Genomic DNA, 23,766 nt, shown 5'->3' on the forward strand with positions numbered 1-23,766 from the left:
AGTTAGTTGAAACAGATCTGACACCAGCTAATTCCTGGTGACTAAATGCCTTTGGCAAAATAAAACCAAAAAACTTGTAGCTTTTTCAAGGACAATCTTACAATTTCTTCAACCCATTTTATCACCCATTGTCTTTCCTTCTTTTACTCCTTCTTCTTTCAAGGAGTTTACTTCCCTCATCTGTTCAGATCACATGGGCCTTAATAGCAAGCATTTTCACAATCAAGTACAGCACACTTACCAGGATCATTTCCAAGTTATCGTCTGAACACAAACAAAGTTAGTTTATTATTTACTATAACCAAGAGAGATGATTTATCTGCATGCGTTTATTTGGTCATCTTTGCCTTAAATGACTACATTAAAGCAAGAAGAGATGTTCCAGATAAATTGTATTAATAAACAAAAAAGGCAATATTTATTTAGAGACAAACAAGACAGTACCATTCTCCTGTCCTCTTAATTGAGCCTGAAAATAAACTCCTTTTTATTTATCCTCTGAACTGGCCCAGACAACACATTTTGTTCCGCACAAAAGTTTATTAACCCTTTCGATGCTCAGAAATGCCAAGGCTACTCATTGTTCGGAATAGTTGGTTGTTGCTTCGAAACAGAAGCAACATTGAAAAGCAGGAGAATGTTTTGAAGAAGAAAAACGCCTAGGAAAGTATACCCCCCCGCGCGCGCGCACGCACACACACACATACATACAAACGTGCAGGAATAAAGTCAGAGAGGATGAGGAAGAGAAGCCCCAGAGAAAGAAAAGGGACGAGGAGAGGCAAAATGGGTCGGGAAGAACTGGGACTGGGCGAGAAATGAAGGCGGGAGACGGCAGCGAGGCTGGCAGGAGAGCCAAGGAACGTTCGCCAAAGGGAAGGCGAGGAAAGATAGAAGGGAAGAACGGGAAAGGAGAGAGCAGAGGCGCCACAGGACCTGTGAAAAGAGGGTGGCGGTGGGAATGAGCGGCAGGGTGGAGAAGAGTGAAAAAGAAGTGAGACTGAGGCGAACGAGTACAGTCGGGGAGACGGGGACGCGTGGTCGGTGAGGAGCGGCCGGAGGAGGAGAGGGCGTGAAGGGGCTATTTCAACATCAGGAGCTAGGTGGGTGGGGAAGCTCCAGCCGTTCAGCCTTCAGCTTTGGGAGAGCTGCCTTCGCTCGACCGCTGGCCGTCACCTCTCCGCCCGCTCTTCCTTCTTCTCCCTCAGGGCCTCCCTTTGAAGTCACGTGGCAGCCCCCCTCCCTCCTTTCTCGGCAGCCCCCCGAATTCCCGGCGTGGGGAATGGCCTCGGCTTTATTGTGACGCAAGCAGCCGAGAAGCCGGCGCTCCGCGTCCCCAAGCCCTCCCGTGCCGCGTTCTGCTGGAGCCAGACGGCAGCAGCGGCAGCAGCAGCAGCAACAGCAACAGCAGCAGGAGGAAGCCGGAGCTTGTCGAGCCGCCGCGGCGAGAGGTCCCCAGGAGCCGAGAGCCTTGAGAGAGGGTGAGTGCAAGCAAGTTCCACCTGAGGGGAGGCGAGAAGGCGCGGGGAGGGAGCTCGGGCGGCTGCCACAAGTTTGCTGCGGGGACTCTCCGCTCTTGACGGTTTTAGAGCGGGAGGGAAAGAGGCGGAGAAGGCGCCTCGCCTGGGACTCGGTCTGCCCCGGTCTCGCGGGTTGCCCTAAGGTTTGGCGGCGGTGTCTCTATAGTAACGCCGCAGCTGCGGGGCTCTTTGATCGGGAAGCTACACGCCGGCAGCAACAGCTCCCAAGCAGCCGCCTGGTCCCTCTTGTTGCTCGCGTCTCTCTGCGCTGTTCGGCTTCCTCTTTTGTAGCCTACCTTTTTTCGCCCCCTTTTTCCCTCCAGCTTTCTGTTCAAGGAGCAGTTTTTTGCCAAGCGGGAGCCCCCGGGTAACAAAATGTGACGAACGCTGCCTGTAGTAGCAGGGAAACCTCTTAAATGTGTGTGTGCGCGACAGAGAGAGACGGAGTGTGAGAGAGGGAGAGATGTTCCCATAGCCAACTAGGGAAAGACCACATCTTATCCACTGGAAAAGGGGGAACAGAAGGTGTCTTGGACTACCGTACTTTGAATGGGCGGCTATCAAACAACGTCTAGAAACCAGCAATGTATAGTAGTAGTACAGTACCGAGGATGAGAAAGGGAGAGAGAAAAGCATGCGAGCGAGCGGACGAGATCAATGAGAATTTTTTTAAAAAGGCAACAGACCTGAAACTCCTATTTATAATTCGATTCGGAGATTTGCGAGCTGCTTTTATGGATGGCTAAGAGACTCTCTGGCTTCTTGCCTCTGATGATATGTAAATCCCCACACTTTTTTTTTTCTTTTTTAGTTTTCTTGTCTCCTGGTGCTTTCTGAAACAAGTCAGGGAGGTGGTGAACTGTGCAAACATTTCATTGTGGTTATTGTCAGAATGCTCACAGTGTATCTATGTTGTTAAAAACATTTTTTTTAAAAAAGAGCGAAATTGGTGGGATGTTACTGCCCCCCCCAAAAAAAAGTTTCCACAGGAAATGCTAGCATTCTTTGCTGAAATCCGTGCAATGAAGAAATGGTCCTCAGAAATAATCATTGTTGACAATTCTCAATGTTACTTTGAGCAAAACTCTCAGATGTAATTGGTTTTTCCTGTTGCATGTTATGCTTGCATAGAAAAACTGGTGAGCAGGATGTCATTGCCCTGCTGTTAGCTTATGCTTCCTGATCTTGCTCTTACAGTGAACAAGGATCTAATCAAGTTGCAGTTGACAGGTATCCATCAAAGAACATGAGTGTTCAGGCTTCTAAAGGATTAAAAAAAACTAGAACTAGTACACTGTAGTGTATTTTTTAGTGAAATTTAATCTAGAAATCAGTGGATGTATTACTATTTTAACCATATCCATATCAGATCTCTGAAAGGTCACCATTATCTTAATTTCAGTGACTCTTCTAAATAAATTATGATGTCAGTGCAAATTGCTTACTTGTGAGCCAGGTATGCCTTATGCTGGAAATATTTTAAATGACAGATATTCAAATTGCATGTAACAAAATTTAAAAGGAATTGGAGATGGATTGGGTCCAGTCTTCTGGTTTTTTTAAAAAAGACTTTGGAGGAAAACTCTGTTGTCCTACAATGCTCTACAAACACTTTGTCTTTTGCATTTATGATGTAAGTTCTATTTGGTGTAAGAACTACTTTTTTAGATCTCTGTCAAATACATGATAAGGAATTTAAGGAATAAGTCCTAGAGATTAATATTGCCGTTTGCTCATGCAAGTATTGTAGTAAAATACTTTAAACATTCAGTTGCTGGTGGTTGATTCTAGAATCAGGAGGATACCTTTATGCCATATTTCACGTGGAAGAGAAATTGGGTGTGAAAAGCACTTTACTTTGGAGATGGGCTCAAGGCCAATTACAGCAGATTAGTTGCCATTCAGTACATTTTTCATCATTATGTTCAACTTGGAACATAAGGCCAGTGGCCTGCAATTCAGCATTTAACTTCTATACAGTTAGCAAGTAGAAGTCTGCAAACAGGTTATGAAGGCTACAATATCCTTCCAGTATTCAAGAACAAGTGGTGTATAGAGGAGAGGCATACTGTCTCTGATATTGAAAGTAACGCATACTGTAATAAAGTTGAGCTGCTTCTTTTTCTCTGCTTTTGTGAGAGTATTATTTGCACACAGAAAAAAGGCATCCACCTTTTCTCTTTATCTTTACAAGCATTAAAAAAATGTGGGAGCACTGATGGGAAGGACAGGATGGTTTATTTTTGAAGGTTAAATGTAATCCACTGGGGGAAGAATACAGGGGTTCTCTGTCCTGTTGATACTTCCTTTAAGACAGGGGTGTCAAACTCTATTTCATTGAGGGCTACATCAGGATTGTGTTTGACTTGGGGGGCTGGAATGGGTGTGGGCAGCTCGACGTCACTAGTGTCGAGGGCGCCAGTGATGGCCTGAGACTCTGCCAGTGAAAACAGGCTCCTGAGCTCCATTTTTGGCTGCGACCACCTCCTGTAACCCTCCGCCAGTGAAAACGGAGCTTGGGAGGGCCGCCCACAGCTCCATTTTCACTGGCAGAGGCACCATAGGCTGGTCCTTCACTGTTTCCTGTTTCCCTGCAGGCCAGATCTAAGCACCCTGCAGGCCAGATCTAGCCCATGGGCCTTCAGTTTTACACCCCTGCTTTAAGAGGATAATAATCTCACTATGCAATGGTGTATGGTAAACAAATGGCTTGACTTCAGAAGCTGGGGTGCTCCATCACTGGAGGTTTTTAAGAAGAGATTGGACAACCTTTGTCTGAAATGGTATAGGGTTTCCTACTTGAGCAGGAGGTTGAACTAGAAAACCTTCAAGATTTCTTCCAACTCTGTTATTCTGTACTGTCAAGTATACCCTCAAAAGAAATAAAGATGGAGAGCTGTCATAGGAATGTTTTGAAAGGGAAAGAAGAAAGAAACTTTCAAACACTTAAATTTTGAAGGATTTTTCATCCAAATTCCAGAAGGGATTCACATCCCTTTCATTCTCTTTTCTCCCAACCTTCAAGAATAAGATTAATTAAAGGGATTGAACAATCAGAAAGTACACTAATTTATAGCCTTCATAATTACTAACTTGTAGTAACTTTATAGGACCCAAATTGTCGGGGGCAATATGCTGACTCTTTGCTTAGAGAGGGCTATAAATCACTGTGAAGTGGTATATAAGTACTATTTCTATTACTATATTTCATGAATTTGCCTATTCTCCTTTTAAAGTTTGCAAAGTGGATGCCATCACTGCATCTCTGGCATCATCCTGATCGGAGCTTCAGCAGATTGAAATGCTGTCTTTTTTCAAAGGAACAACTGAAAACCTAATTATTCACCCATACACTAGTCCAAGACCTAGCATGTTTGATTTCCTGTGATAAATACAGCTTTTTAAATTTAAGGGTGACTGATTTTATATTTTTATTCTGCTCTAGGCTCTTTTGAGAGAAAGTTCACTTCAGAAATAAATTACGATTCTCATAATCTTGCAGTAGCAAATTTCAATTTACCTGAACGCGGGGTGAGAAAGGATTTCCATTTGTTTATCATGTACCTCTCATTATTCAGCATAATTGAATAACCTCTCATTCTTGCATTGTATTGTAAGAGGGAAATAATCCTATCCTTATTTTTCTGTTCCATTCCTACATTTTTCCATTTTTTGTGCAATGGTCATAACTGCACACAGCATTCCAAGAAAGATCATAGCACATATTTATAAAAGCAGCTTTATTTTTTATTTTTTGCCCCAATCAACCTCAGCATTGTTCTTACCTTTTTATTGTATCTTTACACTAGATCAATGATGGCAAAACTTTTCGGCACCAAGTGCCCAAACTTGGTGTGTTCAAATGCGCATGTGCGCATGTTAGAGCACCAAAAACCTGAAGACCAGCTGGCCGGATGCATGTGTGTGCCAGCCAACTGGTCTTCAGATTTCTAGCACACACATGTGTACTGGCCAGGTGGTCTGAGCACCAGAAACCCATGCTGGCTGGCATGCCATGCCTGTTTTTTAGCATTTTTTCGGGCATGGAAAATGGCCTGAAAATGGCCCAAAAAGTGCCCTGAAAATTGCCCCAAATCTGCCTGTTTTCCATTTCATTTTTCAGGCTATTTTCAGGGCATTTTCCAGAGGTCCAGCACCCACGAAGACCAGTTGCACACCAGAAACCAGACAAGCAGCTGGCGGCAGCATGCATGCCCACAGAGAGGGCTCTGCATGTCACCTCTGGCATGCGTGCCATAGGTTCGCCATCATGGCATTAGAGCAAGGTTTTAAAAAAGTCAACCACCACAACCTATGTCTGTGATGTTAAGAAGAGCTGTGGTGGTGCAGTGGTTAGAATGCAGTACTGCAGGCTGCTTCTGCTGACTGCCGGCTGCCAGCAGTTGGGCAGTTCAAGTCTCACTGGTTCAAGGTTGATTCAGCCTTTCGTCCTTCTGAAATCAGTAAAATGAGAACCCAGATTGTTGGGGGCAATATGCTGACTCTGTAAACCACTTAGAGACGGCTGTAAAGCACTGTGAAGCTATATATAAGTCTATTGCTATTGCTATTTTTTTTCTGCTCCTATAGAAATAATTTTACACATTCCTTTGTTGAACTATATTTGCCATTTTCATTTCAGTCCGGCTGTTTTGACGGATTCTCTTAGCACTTTTTGCTGTTCTATTTTGTGTTAGGTTTTCTAAATAATTAAGTGTCATCAGTAAGCATGACCTCTTGATTCCAAATAATTTATAAACAATTTCAAAGCACTGGTCCCAATTTAGGATGAGCAGAAAGTATTTGTTTTGACAGATTTCCAGTCTAATGGGAAAACGTTGTCAGGTTGATTAGAGGGTAGAGGATGTTCTTTGCAAAGAAGCCTCTCATGCAGTATTTTTGGGGATAACCACCGATGTCATTGGGTAATCTAGGAATCATTATGGGAGAAGCAGTCTTTCTACAAAAAGTCTGTGCTGCAGGGAGAAAAAAAGAAAAATCTCCCTGGACCTTAACTGGGGGGAAAAAGTCTATTCTCAATCCTGATTCTCCTTCATGCATTTTTATATGTGAAATCAAATGACAGCCAAAATTTGCTTGTAGCTAATATTTGTACAGGGATGTGGTGGTTCAGTTGTTAAGACACTGAGCTTCTTGATCAGAAAGGTTGGCAATTCGGTGATTCAAATCCCTAGTGCTGCGTAATGGAGTGAACTCCCGTTACTTGTCCCAGTTTCTGCCAACCTAGCAGTTCAAAAGCATATAAAAATGCAAATAGAAAAATAGGAACCACCTTTGATGGGAAAGTAACAGCATTCCATGCACCTTTGCCATTTAGTCATGCTTCATGACCATGAAGACTTCTTTGGACAGCGTTGGCTCTTCGGCTTAGAAACGGAGATGAGCACCACTCGCTAGAGTCAGGAATGACTAGCACATATGTGTGAGGGGAACCTTTACGTAATATTTGTGTTGTGTCTTTCTAGCTACCTACCTATCTAATTTCTAGGCCACCCAACTCCAAAATGCCTGTAAGTGTCTTCACAGGATTTATTAGATCCATAGGCCTGTTGATATTTACTTGACTCTGCAAAATCAGAAACCGTTCTGTTTTTCCAACAAGAAATTTCATTCTACAGTGTTAATCATTTTATCTTTATGTTTTGTTCTGGCAAGGATATGGATGACTAGCAACCTGGTCTGAGTTATCATAGTCAGCAACAAAGTTGGCATCCAGTCCAAGGTTCAAGCAAGAAGTAAATAGCAAGCAGTTCCAAAAACAAAATCCAATGTCAATCCGAGAGTTAAGTGACAGTAAATCAACATCAAGGATAAATGTAGACATATTATCAGAACCTAATAGGACATTATTTCCAGCATAATGGAAACAATGAGGCTTAGAATCAAGGTCTTATCAAACGATTGAGTATATCCAGTACCCAATTCTGATATAGTATCCTTCTGAAAAACACTCTTATGAGTTAGAGCTCTGTTCCCAAGTAAGTTCTTTTAAAGAGGACATCGAAAACAGGCTTTATCTTTGGCTCTGAACCAACAAATTGTAAGCTTTCTATGCTTGGTGGGTTTTATCCTATCCAACTTTGAATCCTCAGTATGAGACTGAACCAGTTGTGACCTTGACATTCTTTCCTGCCTCCAGATTTAAGGAAAGCAAAAAGTGAAATTGTTCAATGATTCCTCTGTGCTATTTTACAAATAACACATGAATACTTCCCACAAATCTATCCAGAACTGATGTTCACCTAATGAAGAATAATATCTACTAATCTCCTGAATCTTTCTTGATTTTGTAGTGTAAAAGGATAAATGGGGGTGAGTGGGGGGGAGTGTTGCCAGACCTCTATCTAAGAACATTGACTTAGAAAATGTTACATATTTCTGAACATTTTCACAGTTGGGTTCCTTAAGAACTTTGAATGATTTCCATTTGATCTCATTAATTTGTTTCATAATATAGCAAAAAAGGGGGAGTACTCTAAGCTGATAATCAGCTTGAGCCAAAGAAATATAATTATTCTCAAGTAATCAAGATTATATATTCATGCAGATTATTCTTTTGAATTATAACTTAAATCATGCAATCCTAACCCATATAGCTTTTTTTGTAACATTCCCTGATTTGGTCTGTAGTGTAACAGTTTGGCTTAAATAGAGGAGTTCATGATACAAAGGCCTACTCAGTTTTGCAGCTTGGTTAGTAATTTAAGTCTACCCAGGATGCAAAAATCCAGATGATAGCAAAGTAACTGAGAAAACTCTCTTTGCTGCTATTTATTAGCTGTGGTACTTTTGTAGCCCTATCTAACTGACATGCTTGCAGTGGATATCTGCATAGCTCAGTTAAAATGCCAGGATTTTTGAGATGTAAAAAAATCTGACTGAGATAAATCACTTCAGGATTTCATCTCGATATTTCCAAAATTGTGGATAGACCAGGGTTGGGGCAAATGCAGTCATTCAGTGTGCCTTATCATCCAGTGAGGCTTCAATTTACTGAATAGGAGCATTAGGTTTATATCTTAATTTTATCTCTTATAGATAACTATAAAAGTAACCCTGGGTTTTTGGAAGAAAGATGATAACCAAAATAAGTAATTGTATGGTAAATATTTAACAAATTTTCCTTACACATTTCTTCTGTTTTCCATCAGCCAAATGGTGATGGGGAAAACAGTAATAGGCAGCTTTTACAGCCCATATTTTTGCAACTAAGGGCTAGAGGTCTGCTATTCTTGCCTTACAGCTCTTCTACATAATTACATATAACATTGTCAGAAGACATTTTTGTCCATCATGCCAATGGCATAAACCATTGTTTACTAACTCTAGTGGCTGGTTTCACATAGTGTGCTAAGCCACAAGTAAGCCAATAATATCCACAATCTCAGTCCCTCACTGAAAAGTTGTTATAATAGGTCATATTGTACAGGCCAATTTTTCGTTTGCCCCACTACTTAGGTAGTAGTATCTCTATGGATGCCATAATGCATTGCATCTCTGGAAATATCAAAGAAGCCAATCAATGCTTCTCTATAGCATTTTCTATTTCTTCACATGTTAGTGCTGTGAGCCTGCATATCCTTGCTTGTTTTCATGACTGTGATTCTTTTGCATCCTTAGTCTGTAGCTGGATCCATCATTACACACAAAAATGTTTAACAAACTTCCACAGGTTCAAAATTGGAATGGCAAAAATTCTGGATGATTAAATTGTCAACAGGAGGCAGGAAGAATCTAAGTTACAAATGCTTCACAAAAAATTATTCAATAGGTACCTATGATTCCTTAATATCCGTATTTATATTGCTTCCTTGATTAATGAAGTATATTTCTTCATGTATTAGATATGGTGTATTTAGTATATACAATATACAATAATACATAGCAAGATCAACCAAAACATCATCACAACTGTTTGCCAGTTTACATGTGATCAGTATGTCTTTTATTTACTCAAATATCCCTTTTTTGGCACTTGTATAAATATTCAAGTTGCATTGTTAATTTTTAAAGCTTGTTTTTCAGCACAGTGGAAGCAGCTAACATGCAAAAGTATGATTTGCAGTTGTTCTGCCTTGAAAACATGTACATACTTTTCCCCAAGTGAATATGGTTGCCCAAGTCAAGATTCCATCTTTTTCTTTTTCATGAGGAGAAAATTTGGCAGGAACTTTTATATATAATCTACAAGGGCGCACTGGCATGATTGTCTTTCAGTAGCATGTAAAAAATGTGCCAATTGTGTACAATATTTTGTTTTAAGTTTTGATATCATCCAACATTGGGAAATCCCTTGAAATCATACTAGGGTAAATTTCCCTGGAGAAATACTGAGGTTTTCTATCTGTTACTTAGTCGCTACCTGTTGATTAGTTAGCTAAGCACTCACATTTAGCTGAAATCAGATTTTCCCTTTTATATTTTTATTGAAGTTGGGCTATGTAGCCAGATGTCCATTAATTTGAATTCAGTTGTTAATGACTGAGCCTCGTCAAAGCTTTGGGAAGACTGAATAACAAACAGTTTACCTCTTAGAGGTTTGTTTTTATGCTTATTAAGCAATGGCCTCATATTTCTTATACCTTTCATGTCACATAACATGTGCATATATTGTAACATTTGATATGAAAATGCAAAACTCAGAAGCAATTATTTGAGGGATAGAAAGGCCTACTAGGATTTCTCTCATCAAAAAAATAGCTGCAGCTAAATTCTTAACAATCCTGACCTTAAATATTGACTTGATAGCATCAGAAAAAAAGTTTGATAAAGAAGAGAAAAAAAGATGTAGATTACTGTAAGAGATGATTCCATCCATAGTTGCAAACAATTAAACATTAACTGAAATAAGAGTAGTGGGTCTGGAATATACACCTAAGAAATATTTGAATTTCCTTGTACTGGCTTATTCAGCTCAATATGATCATATTTAATTTAAATTCATTGTTGACCTTCACTTTATATATCATTTTTTCCTCCACAGTGATAAGCTTTGGCCTTCTTCCAGAAAATCCTATAATTGTACATATACAGCCTCAAAATACAAAAAAAAAAAAAATAGATTCAGTTTGTTAAAAAGAAAGCCAAAAAGGAGGGTGGGAAGACCTTGAGAATCCAAGTAGTTAAGCACTGGTATAATATAATAATTTTATGAGACATGTCTGTGTGTATAAATGAAGAACAGCCAGAAGGGAAAAAAGTGTTAATGCTTTGAAAACTGCTGTGTTTAATGACATACAGATTTTTTTTACATTAAAAAACATCAGGAAATGGATTCAAAGAGCTGCATACATTATTTGTACAACTTCTTTACAAATACTTGTAGCAGGTTGCATGAAAGGAAGTTTGTCTAGATATACCCTAAGCTTGAATAAATTTATATCATTTTATAACATGTGGCATTTGGCCTCTCTTCTTGCACAAAACTCTTCTTCTGTTTCATTAAGAAGGATAGTTATCCAGTCATCCATGACTGTGCTTGCAGTTTATCTTCCATGACCAATTGTTCCCAGAAGAAAATTAATGCCCACCCAATAACAGACATAAAGACAAAAATATAAAAAATAACTGCTTGGGAAGTTACAGGGGGAGGGGGGTATTTGATAGGGGATAATATATGTTTTTGGTAGGTTTTTAAAAATTTTTGTCTTGTTTTAATCATAGTTGGTTAGAGAATAGCTTTTTGAAGTCATGTTTAAAACGTTTATTAGTCATTTTAATAATGTTTTAAAAGAGTTGAATATTACAACTTTTGCAGTTATATTTTATATGAAATAATAAAATGACATACATGTGTTTCAATTATTTTTTTATAAAAATGAAAACCAATAGTATTGTTAAGCTTATTTCAGTCCCATTGACCCTAATGAGAAAAAAGTGGATAACTGTATTGTAGCAATTCTGCTATAGAAATTACTGTTCAATTCAGCTACATCCAGATGTTTTAAGTTCTTCCACATATAATCACATGTGGCAGGATATGTACAACTAATGATGCATGCTTATAATAACTGGTATTGTTTATTGGCAGAGATAATGTAAATATGATCATTATAAAATATTTTACTTCACTGGCACAAATAATAATTTGAAGGAATGACAAACTGAAAATAGGCAAATCTGTAAAGTTCTCTATTTCTTCCAAACATGATATCTTTGTTCTTTGAAAATCAATTTCCAATTTTTAAATTATATATTTGTAACAAAACCTTATTTAATCTTCAAAAAAGAAATTATAAAGTACAAATTTACAAAGATGGAAAAGAAAACAAATATATATTTTAATACTTATCAATATTCACTGGTTTATCAATTAATTCATTACTGTTATATTTATTTATATCTCACCTTTATTATTTGTACAAATAAGGTGGTGAACGTATCCAGCACACCTTCCTCCTCCTATTTTCCACACAATTGCACTCTGTGAGCTGAGTTGGCTTTCATGGTCAAGGAAAGACTAGAATTCATGGTCTCCCACTTTCTATCCTGGCAACATAACCACTAGATCAAGCTGGCTCTATACATGAACAATATAAACTATTATTATATAATATCGCAGAATCTCTGCCCTAGTAACACATATTGATACATTCTTTGATTAGTAGAAAATGTTGCCTTTTCTAAGCAAAGACCATAAGCCATTGTTATGACTTTCTCAGAAATTCTACTTTTTTAGTCCATGTTTAAATTATCCCAGAAATGTCCATTTTAAAACTGTTATTGAGTTTTTGATAGAAATAGGTGATAGGTTTTATTTAGGTAATGCTTCCATCAGGCAAGAAAGCAGAGTTGCCTTTGAGGTGGTCAAAGCACATGATGCTTATTGATCTGTTGCAGCATGCTTTAGCTAAAGATACTGCCACAGTTGTGAATTAGGAAGACCAAATTCCATTTGAAATTGGGAAAACTCCTTGAAATAGTCATTACATAGTAGTTGGAGTGAAGTGATAACCCGAGCTTCTGCTCAAACTTTCCAATGAAATGATTTACCACCAATTTTCAATTTAATTTTTTTCCGAAATGTTGGATGTTACTGAATCATATTATCAAAATTCCATTTATGTCCCATTGTGGTCCAAAGATTTCTCACTTCTCAGACTCCTAGAAATGAAATACCTTTTCTGCTATATGTTGTCCCATGCCATGATCACAAAGGAAATAGACAATAACTTTCCAACTTAGGCCATAAAGGACAATCCATTGTATTTTTATTCCACCAACAGGCAGCTGGTAAAACATTACCGGTAGTCCAACAATATCTTTGTAGACAAAGACCACCTTCCTCAAAAGAATCTTGGTCCATTTTCCCAAATAAATCTCCTATAATCAATCAAAATGAAATATTTATTAGATTAGATTATAGGAATGCCTCTAAGAACATAAATCAAATAAGGGACAATGTTCATTTTAATAACATTAACTTTAATAACATTAACAGACGTAAATAAATTTTAAGCCCTCTATTAACATCTATTTCAACATATTTATTGCATGTATTTAGAAATACCTTTGGGTAGCACCAGATATTTAATATAATCAGTAGAAATCACAAATCCCATCTCTTTACAAAACCTTATTCTCCTTACTAGCTTTTCCCACAAGTGCAGGGTCTGCTTCCCCCACCCTCCCAATCAACTGATTGGTTGCAATAGGAATTGACTGACCTGCTTGTCACCCAAAGCTGATGTGAATGGAAAGAAGGTGATGAGTCCAAAGTCACCCAGCTGACTTTCATGCCTAAGGCAAGACAAGAGTCCACAGCCTCCTAGTTTCAAGCTCAGTGTCTTAACTACTAGACCAAACTGTCTCACTGTCTCTTTACATAACTGTATTGATTAATTAGAACCCAGGACAAGCAAACTAGATTCATCTCAATTTTTCTTATAACCCAAATACTTTCCAAAATACTGTACAATCTTAATAAAATTGGGAAAGGAGAATATTGATCCAAAATTGCCAAAATATCATCAGCATACAGAAATAACACAGTTCTGCTAAATATCTAAAGAGTGCCTTCTCATGATGGCCAGAGATTTAAGAATCAAATTAAATAGCAAGGATGAAGGTGAGCAGCCCTGCCGTGTACCACATTGTAATGGAAAGGAGTCTGAAATAATTCAGTTTGTTATAACTCTGGCGCAAGTTTGCAAACATAGTTTTTCTCTCAGACTGTAAAAAAATTGTGGAAGAGAGGACTGGAATTTTTTTAAAATCAAAGTAGTCATATTTAAAAGGAGTGGAAGAGTAAGGATGGTAGACAAGCTGTATAGAGGTACCTTGATACTCAATTTCTTCAAAACTCATTGAATTTGGTACTCAACACATTTTGACGTGAAAATGTTGTCCTACTACTCATTGTTTGTTTGGTACTCAATGCGCTGTGATAGGAAAAGGGGGATGGCCATGGAGAATGGACAAGAAGTCAGCCTTGCTGGAAGGGTTGCTGCAAAAGGAAGAGGGGCAACAGCCTCAGAAGGTGGAGAGAAAGTCTGCCATGCTAAGAAGGTCATTGACATAGGAAAAGGGACAGACAAAAAGTCCTTCCCAGCAAAAACAAAGGGCCCACACCTGGTAAATCACATGGTTTGTTTGGCGCTTGTCATTTTTAGCAAGAGCCAAGGTGGCGCAGTGGTTAGGGTGCAGTACTGCAGGCCACTTCAGCTGACTGTTATCTGCAGTTCAGCGGTTCTAATCTCACCGGCTCAAGGTTGATTCAGCCTTCCATCCTTCCGAGGTGGGTGAAATGAGGATCCAGACTGTGGGGGCGATATGCTGACTCTGTAAACCGCTTAGAGAGGGTTGAAAGCCCTATGAAGTGGTATATAAGTTTAACTGCTATTGCTATTAGTACTTGTCATGTCTCCCAGAACCAATGAAAGATGAGTGCTGAGATAACACTGTACTACAAAAGCTACAGTAGTACATGCTGACTAGAGGCCTGGCAGCATTGATGGAGTAAATATTTCTGCAATGAGATTCAGTGGTTCTCTCTTTTTATTACCCTTGATTTTAGCAAAGAACTGATAAGTGGGTCGATTTTTGGTACAAATCTAATTATTTCTTAATGTTGATCCAGGGTCATTGTGAGAAAATAAAACAGTTTTGAACAAGATCACTTCAAATGTGATCACTATCAAAAACCAATCAGGCAACAACAAAGCCAGCAATAGAATTTTTCCATTGGCTTATTTAATGACCATTACATTTACCTAACAGAAGAAGTCTTGAAGAGTGTGAGATAGGATAATATTTTCAGATCATTCTTATCTTGCTTACTTTTCCATTCAAATGGGAAAGAGTTGTCACTCTAAATTATTAACACTGCTGGATACACTTAAATACAAGCTATTTTACTAATTTCTGGTTTTTAAAAAGTCTTATTTAACAGAGAATGCAATAGTAAAACATTTGCTAGTAAATCATTCAGCTCAACTACAGTATTGCAATTTGATTTGCATACAGTGCCACATTTCTGAAAACACATGGCTAAAATTGTTAAAAGCCAATCAATTTGTACTTAGCTATCTTGGATTTACTTCAGATATTCTTGTGGTCCGTGGAAACACAGTTTTGGTGATAATATTAGCACATTGTTTGGAATACTACTTAGTGTGAAGTCTACGATGACAATTTTTATATTGCTCTTGACAGTTTTTAATTTCAAACAATGAAAAAATAATTGTAAGCTTACTAATTGTATCCTCTATTACATGCATCCAAGTGTGGTATTTCTGATTGCATTCAGGGCTGCCTGAATGTTTTAAACAATACGGACTATACTATTTTACAAATGAAACATGAATGAATTAGTTGGGCATTTAAATGCCATTAAATACATTTTATACTGTTTCAAAAAATTCTAAAAATAGTAAAGATTTTTTGAAGTCTATTGTAATAATATATTGGTATTATTGCTATCTGGGAATTATATATTGCTTTTGACATGGGAATGAAATCTGACTTTTGTGGTGATGCTTATTTCAACTTCTGATTGATGTTCTTGTTCTTCCTGAGAAAAAGCTGAACCATTTTGAAATCTGAAATATGAGAATAAAATAGGATTTGGAAACTTTAGGACCAAACGGTCATTATCAAATGTTATTAAACTCAATTCCACGGTTCATTCAGAATGATACAAGTTTTGCATATGGGATAAATTGTTAAAATATTTGTTATCCTGCTTATTTTTTCCCCCTTAATATATTATTTTCCCATTGTGTAGGTACCACTGCATCTTCTTCTCACAACAGTTCTGTGAGGTAGGCTGAACTGAGAGATAATAACTAAGCCAGTCACCAAGTGAGCTTTTATTTCTGAAAACGAATCTGCACATGAGTCTCTTTAGTCCTAGTCCAATATATTAAATGCTGCAGCAGTCTGGGTCCCCGTCCCGCAATATAATTCAGTGGTAAATTGATGACTTTTTGATTAAGTTGTTTTGTAGTTAATTTTTCTCTGTAAACATTATTTCAGCTGTATGTCATAGAAACAGCTTTCACCCTTAATGGTATGAAATTCATTGAAAGATTCATTCAGAGAGATATTTAATAGTATTATTCTCCATTCAGACTGCATGATAATCTCTGCATTGATTATTAAAGCAGACATACTCTTTGGGGGGGCTTCCATGTAATTTTGAAAATTGATAATGCTGCTTTAAGTAGTTGAGTTTGCAGAGCACTTTTTTCAAATCATTTTCAAAGTGTCCCTAGCACTATTTAGCAATAGCAGTTAGACTTATATACCGCTTCATAGGGCTTTCAGCCCTCTCAAAGCGGTTTACAGAGTCAGCATATTGCCCCCACAGTCCGGGTCCTCATTTCACCCACCTCGGAAGGATGGAAGGCTGAGTCAATCTTGAACCGGTGAGATTTGAACTGCCGAACTGCAGCTAGCAGTCAGTTGAAGTGGCCTGCAGTACTGCACTCTAACCACTGCACCACCTAGGCTCTAATATTTTCCAGTTCAACCTCAGTATTTCTATTTCAAAGATTTTAAAGTACTCCAGAATGGATTATATAACCTCTCCCAATACCAAGTTGAGATACTGTGAATATTCCAAACTGATAGGAGAAAGGTTTTCTTTTATCTCTCCTGCGTGTCATTACATACTTATACTTGATTCTGCAACATTGTTTTATTTTGCAAAACAGTACATCCTTTGATGTTGGCAGGGTTTTTTGGACAATGCAGCCCAGCACTAATTTACTTAATTGTTTTTATTCCTGGTTTTAAAGAATTGCTGGTAGAAAGATAATGGAATTGGCATGAATGTCATATTGTATCCAAATGCTGTTATATTCTTCATTAGCTGAGGGATTCAATTGTTCCTGAATATATTATTTTTGTTCCTACAGAATGTTCCATGTATTATATAGATTTTATTCTCCCATTTTCAGAAAAGATGTGAATGGGTAATAGTTATCCAATTGCAAATAGGGTTTGTGTGTTGATTACTCCACTACATGTTGTCTTCTAGCTGCAATGTGATACTAAGAACACTTAGCCGGATAATCTATTCCAGAAAAAAATGATAGGCAGAATATGATTCTAATTTTTCTGATTATTCATATAATTTTGATAAAACCAATCATGATATTCTGTCATTTTAACTGCATATTGATCAATTGCTTTGATCATTTAAATGTCAATAGGTAGAATAGTCCACTTCATGGAGTGAATTTATTTGTTGCCAGAGTGACAGGCAACATGAGAGGAAGGATTTGTTGTGCTCACATCCTATTTCCAATGTGGATCTAGTGACCATTATTGGGAAGGAATGCTAGGATAGGTAGGACTTTGGTCTCCGCCAGCAGAAATCTTCTCTCTATACAATATTGGTACTTTTCTATATGAGAGAAGAGAAGAATCATTTATGCATTATAATCATTTTTGTATTATAATCATTTATTATAATCAGTATTAAACAAATGGAAAATATAGGACTAGGAGATGGCTGTTGTGTTTTTTCTACTGATCAAGAAAAAGGACACTGGACTCAACACTTATGCTGCTTGTTTATTGAAACTGCCAGAAAAACTAAATCCAGTGAATCTGAAAGAATTACAATATAAACCAGCAGTCCAAGGTAACAAGTAACTGCATAAGGTCACTGGCCTGTTTAAGTAGCCAATTAAGCCGATACACTGCAATGATAAACAATATGTGATGCAGTAAAGGCAAAGGTGCTTCTGGACAGTGAAATTTGTTCTAAAAGTAGTTGAATTTGCAGTTCACCATTAATCAGGATAGTGTTGTAGAAATTATAGAAAACCATATACCTCGTTCAGGTTCGCCTGAACAGGTAGTAAAAATGCTTTAAAAAGTGAGAAAAAAGGGTTCCCTGATAATCGGCTGTGCCACATGATCATCTGAACTTTTTTTCATTTTTAAAAGGATTTTTTACTATTTATTCACTGGAACTAGTTGTAAAAAAATGCTTTAAAAGGTGAAAAAAAATAGGTTCTGATGATCGCACAGCACAGCTGAGGGTCGGGGAACCTTTTTTTCACTTTTCAAAGCTTTTTTTTACTACCAGTTCAGGCGAACCTTAGCATTTTTTTTGCTACTGGTTTTAGCGAACCAGTCAGAAATGGTAGCATTTCACCCCTGCTCTGATGTGCTTACCCTACAATCATTCCTCGTGTGCCTTCTCAGTTCCAGATTTTTGTGAATTAAACCTAGGTCTGAAAATGAAACTGTAGAAGGAATAAAAGTGCCTGAAGTATCAAAAGTTTCAAATCTAGCGCTTTAGTTACATTTTTTAATTAATGTAGAAAGCTATATATGGGACTTATCTTTTAAAGAATACTTGGAAATGCAGATCATACTATCTTATATTAAACTTATTTCATAGAATCTTATCTATTTCAAAGTAAGAAAGGAAGATGATCTTCAGGTTCTATAGTTCCTTGTTCCATTCTATTCTTTTTCTATAGAACTTTCTGATTCTGGAAGACTAATATAATAATCGTATCCAAATTGGTCCCTTATCTAAGAATGTAATTCCCCAATAAATGTTCAGTTCCTCTTTGTATCTGGAGTAAGGCTAATCTCCATAGAGGTATTCATAAGATTTTTCTAACTAAGATTTGACTAAAATTGATTTTACATGAGGAATCATTAGCCTCATTGATCTATCAATCCTATGAGATAGACCAAACAGAAAACATGACCTGATAAATTAATTCTAATTTTTTTAAAGATTACATAACAGAATCCTGCAAGTCTGAAAGCATTATAGCCCCCAAATCAAAAATTTAAGTCTTGGGTGTTGGAGCAGAAGGGGGCATGCTTAAGTAAAAAACCACCCATCTAGCAGAAGACAAAGTTGAATGGATGCTCCTCACTGTGTCCCCTCTGGTGCCTACCTACCAACTTTAGGTTTATCATTATAATGGTCAACTGGGCATCCTTATGAGCAAAATGAATTGCAACCACCTATTTTGCTTAACTTTAGGAAGGCTTATGAGGCTTTTGGAGCACCGGGGAACTGCCAGAGGACTGGAAAAGAGCTGATGTGGTTCCCATCATCAAAAAAAGAAAAAAAATAGATTCAGGAAACTATAGACCTATCAGCCTGGCCTCAATACCAAGGAAGATTCTGGAAAAGATAATCAAGCAACGAATTAGCGAACACCTAGAAGTAAACAAAGTAATAGCCAAAAGCCAACATGAGTTTGTCAAAAACAGATCATGCCAAACTAATCTTATTGCATTCTTTGACAAAGTGACAAAATTAGTGGACCAGAGGAATGCGGTCGATATAGTTTTCTTCGACTTCAGTAAGGCATTTGATAAGGTAGACCATAACCTACTACTAGATAAAGTAGAAAAATGTGGGTTAGACAGCATCACCACCAGATGGATTCGTAACTGGCTGACCAACCACACTCAATGTGTAGTCCTCAATGGAACTGCATCTACATGGAGGGAGGTATGCAGTGGAGTACCCCAAGGCTCTGTTTTAGGCCCAGTACTCTTCAACATCTACATCAATGATCTGGATGAGAGGATAAATGGGGAACTCATCAAATTTGCAGATGACACCAAGCTGACAGGAATAGCCAAACACTCCAGAAGATAGGCTTAAGATACAGAAGGATCTGAACAAACTTGAACATTGGGCACTATCTAACAAAATGAAATTCAATGGTGAAAAAAGTAAGATTCTACATTTAGGCAAGAAAAACAAAATGCACAGGTACAGTATATGTGGCACCTTGCTCAATAGTATTAACTGTGAGAGAGATCTTGGAATCCTAGTGGACAACATTTAAATATGAGCCAGCAGTGTGCAGCAGCTGCCAAAAAAGCCAACACAGTTCTAGGCTTCATAAACAGAGGGATAGAATCAAGATCACATGAAATGTTAATACCACTTTATAATGCCTTGGTATGGCCACACTTGGATTACTGCATTCAGTTTTGGTCACCACGATGTAAAAAAGATGTGGAGACTTTAGAAAGAGAAGAGCAACAAAGATGATTAGGGGACTGGAGGCTAAAACATATGAGGAACGGTTGCAGGAACTGGGTATGTCTAGTTTAATGAAAAGAAGGACTAGGGGAGACATGATAGCAGTATTCCAATATCTCAGGGGTTGCCACAAAGAAGAAGGAGTCAAACTACTCTCCAAAGCCCCTGAGGGCAGAACAAGAAGCAATGGGTGGAAACTAACCAAGGAGAGAAGCAACTTAGAACTAAGGAGAAATTTCCTGACAGTTAGAACAATTAATCAGTGGAACAGCTTGCCTCCAGAAGTTGTGAATGCCCCAACACTGGAAGTCTTTAAGAAGATGTTGGATAGCCATTTGTCTGAAATGGTATAGGGTTTCCTGCCTAGGCAGGGGGTTGGACTAGAAGACCTCCAAGGTCCCTTCCAACTCTGCTATTGTATTGTATTTTATGGGGACAAGAAAGATGATACCAATTGCTTTGCACTGTGCCCCAGTTCCTTCTGATGTTCTCAGAAAAGTATAATGAAGACACATTTGAGGCAGTCTGCATACCAAAAGGCACAGCTAATCCCCAACCTGACTGTAGAAGCTAGAGTGCAGAAATTACATTCTTATCTGAAAGCTATAGTGGAGAATTTGAAGCTGCATACTAGTAAAGTGGACAGTTAGCTTTCAATATGATTGTTATCTGTGACTTGGCAGTTGCCTTTAGTATTGTATGGCAGGCATGTGCTTTCCCCCTCTCTTGCTGGTGTTATTTGGAAATTCTTTGTTGAAAACAGCATGAAAATTAGCATGCTTTTATCACTGCAGGCTTTTCATTCTTTTTTAGTGTTCAGCTCCAGAGAAATAGCTTTAGATTACATATTTTATTGGCAGTTTTTTTAAAGGCATCTTGGTCCAATATACATATCCTTTTTTATTTGCAAGATATATTTTTCCCTGGATATTCAAGAATCCTTCTTGAAAATGTAAAAATCTCTGCCTTATCTGTGGGTAGTCCTTTTTATTGCTGTCTGATTTCAGACTAATATTTCCCACTAGAGAGAACATGATTGCACAATATTCCAACCTAGGCACTAAGACATACACAGAAAAGTATGATTTAGATTTAAAGGATTTAAATAGTGTAATTTTTATTCAGAATCAATATACATAGATGCACAAATAAATTTTGATCAGATTTCAAGATAGAAATTTGAAAATAAGTGACAATATTTAGTCAGTAACTGCTCCAGATGCTGTAGCTGATGGGTTATTGTTTCTCAAAGGCAGCAAATAAAATGGTGTGTGTGTTTGTGTGTGTGTGTGTGTGTGTGTGTGTGGAGAGAGAGGGAGGGGGAATGCACTTGTACAATATCCAATAAGGGATACAATTTATATACATCAACAATTCTGATAATACTCTTTGTGCATCATGGCATTTGTTCCAGAAGCATTTTGTTTCGTGCATTTAATTTTTGAATTGTTTTATTTTATTTATTTTTTACAAGCTACTTTTTGCCTCAAGAGGAGGCACAGCCAGTTTCTCTCTTGTTTATACAAGCGGTAATGATAGATTAAGAACATCTATAGTAATTTCTAGCAACAACATCAGGAACTCTTTAAAGGTAAAGGCATAAAAATCTGAAAAATAGTAGCTTGTTCTATTACAGGATGGTTTAATAGGAAGTAGGAAGTAACAAATTAGCTAAGAACAAAAGGAGTTAAACAGGTGTTATCTCCCAATGAAATTATCTTTTTTTAGCTTTCAGCAATATTCAAGATTTGATTTCTGTTAGCCTATTATGTCAACACTCTTGAATTATTAACCCCAAATGAATAGGTTACATAGTTTTCCTATGCTTTGAGTTTCAGGTTTGTAATAACTGCATTCATATGTTTCTGGTTCAGAGTTGGGTCTAAATTTTTACTAAAGATAATTGAACGATATGAGTACTTGTGTAGAGTGATGCTATGTTCACTATGTTGGATATTTCTTCACCATAAAATGGTTTGGCATTATTAAAAACAGATGATTATGTATAGTTGAAGCATTAGTGTATATGAGTATGTGAGTTGGATATAGATAAAATATCATGTGATCATTGTCAAGCCTATCAAAGGGTGATAATTGTCAAGCCTATCTATTTTTAAAGTTTGTTATTTAATATTTTTACTTTATTTTGATATTTTTACTTCAGCATCTATAAAGCCCTCCTTCCTCTTGCTATTTTTCAATTCACCAGATTTACAAAGTTTTTCAGACCATCACAGGAAATTTTTAAAGAAGAACAGCTGGTAAAATCCGAAAGTTTATTGCTTGCATGCATAGACATCACATCATTGGATTGTGGCCATTTCATATATATATTGTATGTATCAGACTGTTAAGTCTCACTGTGAGTTTCTTTTAACACTTAGAATTTTTCTTCCAATGCAACAATTACAAGTACAGTGGAAAATGATGTGCAGGCAGCCAAAAATATACATTCATAATGTATATTCTTTCTCACATGTGCAACGTTAATTTTCTTTCAATGTTGCTTTTAGACTTCAACATATTTTTTTTACAGGTTCTTTTATGCTATTGCCTATATAGAAAATGAATTAACCAGAGGCTTTGTAAGATGTTCAAAAATTAAATTATGTGGCAAGATCTACCATATTTCCCTGAAAATAAGACAGGGTCTTATTTTCTTTTGACCCCCGAAATAAGCACTTAGCCTTATTTTTGGGAGGTCTTATTATTTTTGAATTGCAGGAGGCGGCAAGCATGGTCACCTCATGGCTGCTGCTGTGTTGCAATTTTTGGGGGAGGGCTTATTTTTTGGGGAGGGCTTATTTTATCCCATGCTAAAATAAACCCTCGGGCGCAAAAGCTCAACTGGTCTTATTATCCGGGGAGGTTTATTTTTGGGAAAACAGGGTACTTATCTCTTGACTTTCTCCTTGTCTACATATCCTGTAATAGGTAGCCAGTAATTTAGTATTTCTCACACTCATACCTGATGTATTTCTTCAGGGTCCTGTTTCCAAATTCCCTGTGTTGACTAGCAAATTACTTGGGAAAGTGAGAGGAAAAAAGATCCGTTATCTTATCCCAATCTTGAAACTATAGTTCACAACCATAGAGTGTACTCCCAGAGCGGCAACTGCCGGAAGACTCAGCATCCTACCTCCGTGCTTTGGAAGCCACAGAAAAAGCAATGCAACGGGCGGCAGCAGCAGCAGAGATGCCCTGGCTCTGCACAGAGACTTAGGCAAGGGCATCATGAGCCTGGGAGTCACATGAGCGGGGAGCGGAAAAGCTGCTCATGCAACCCCCCTTTCCAGCCATGCAGAGCCCCATTCACTGACTTAGGGACATTCCGAAGGCACCGAGCCGCGTGAGCCAGAGGGCGGTGAACAGGTGCTCCTGTGGCTTGGCGATACCCCTAGGTCAGTGAATGGTGCTGTGCCCGGCTGGAAAGGGGGTTTGCCAGGTGGGCTGCTCATGAGGGTGGTCACCTCATGGCTGTTGTGTTGTTGCTGCGGCAGCACAACACAGCTGTTCAACACTGAGATTGTGCCTGGCTCTTCGGGAGCCCACACGCAAGAGAGCAGCCTCCCAGCAACCCAAAACAATAAGCCCTCCCCTGATAATAAGGTCCAAGCTATATTTTGTGGGCCAAAAGAAAATAAGACCCTGTCTTATTTTCAGGAAAACACAATATCCATTGATGGTGCACTAGCAGTTACATCATAGTAAGCTAGTTAATCACCATCATATTACATATTTGGC

At 38.0% G+C, this 23,766-nt stretch overlaps 1 protein-coding gene across 4 annotated transcripts in view; it reads left to right on the forward strand.

Moving 5' to 3' along the window:
• The first annotated feature begins 816 nt into the window (after window positions 1–816).
• Window positions 817–23,766, forward strand: part of SNCAIP (synuclein alpha interacting protein) — a 107,347-nt gene continuing 84,397 nt past the window's right edge. Inside the window, exons 1-2 of one of the 4 annotated variants that reach the window (XM_087715842.1) lie at window positions 820–1,481; window positions 15,766–15,802. The gene's annotated coding sequence lies outside the window, so the exon portion shown is untranslated. Of the gene's footprint in view, window positions 1,482–15,765; window positions 15,803–23,766 lie in introns of all 4 variants that reach the window. The other 3 variants (XM_087715843.1, XM_014055988.2, XM_014055987.2) reach the window with 3 other exon arrangements.

This window comes from Thamnophis sirtalis, unplaced genomic scaffold (genome assembly GCF_051295495.1).
Source record: "Thamnophis sirtalis isolate CommonGarterSnake01/CBP01778 unplaced genomic scaffold, rThaSir2_p1.2 scaffold_5, whole genome shotgun sequence".
In the NCBI taxonomy this organism is placed as follows: domain Eukaryota; kingdom Metazoa; phylum Chordata; class Lepidosauria; order Squamata; family Natricidae; genus Thamnophis; species Thamnophis sirtalis.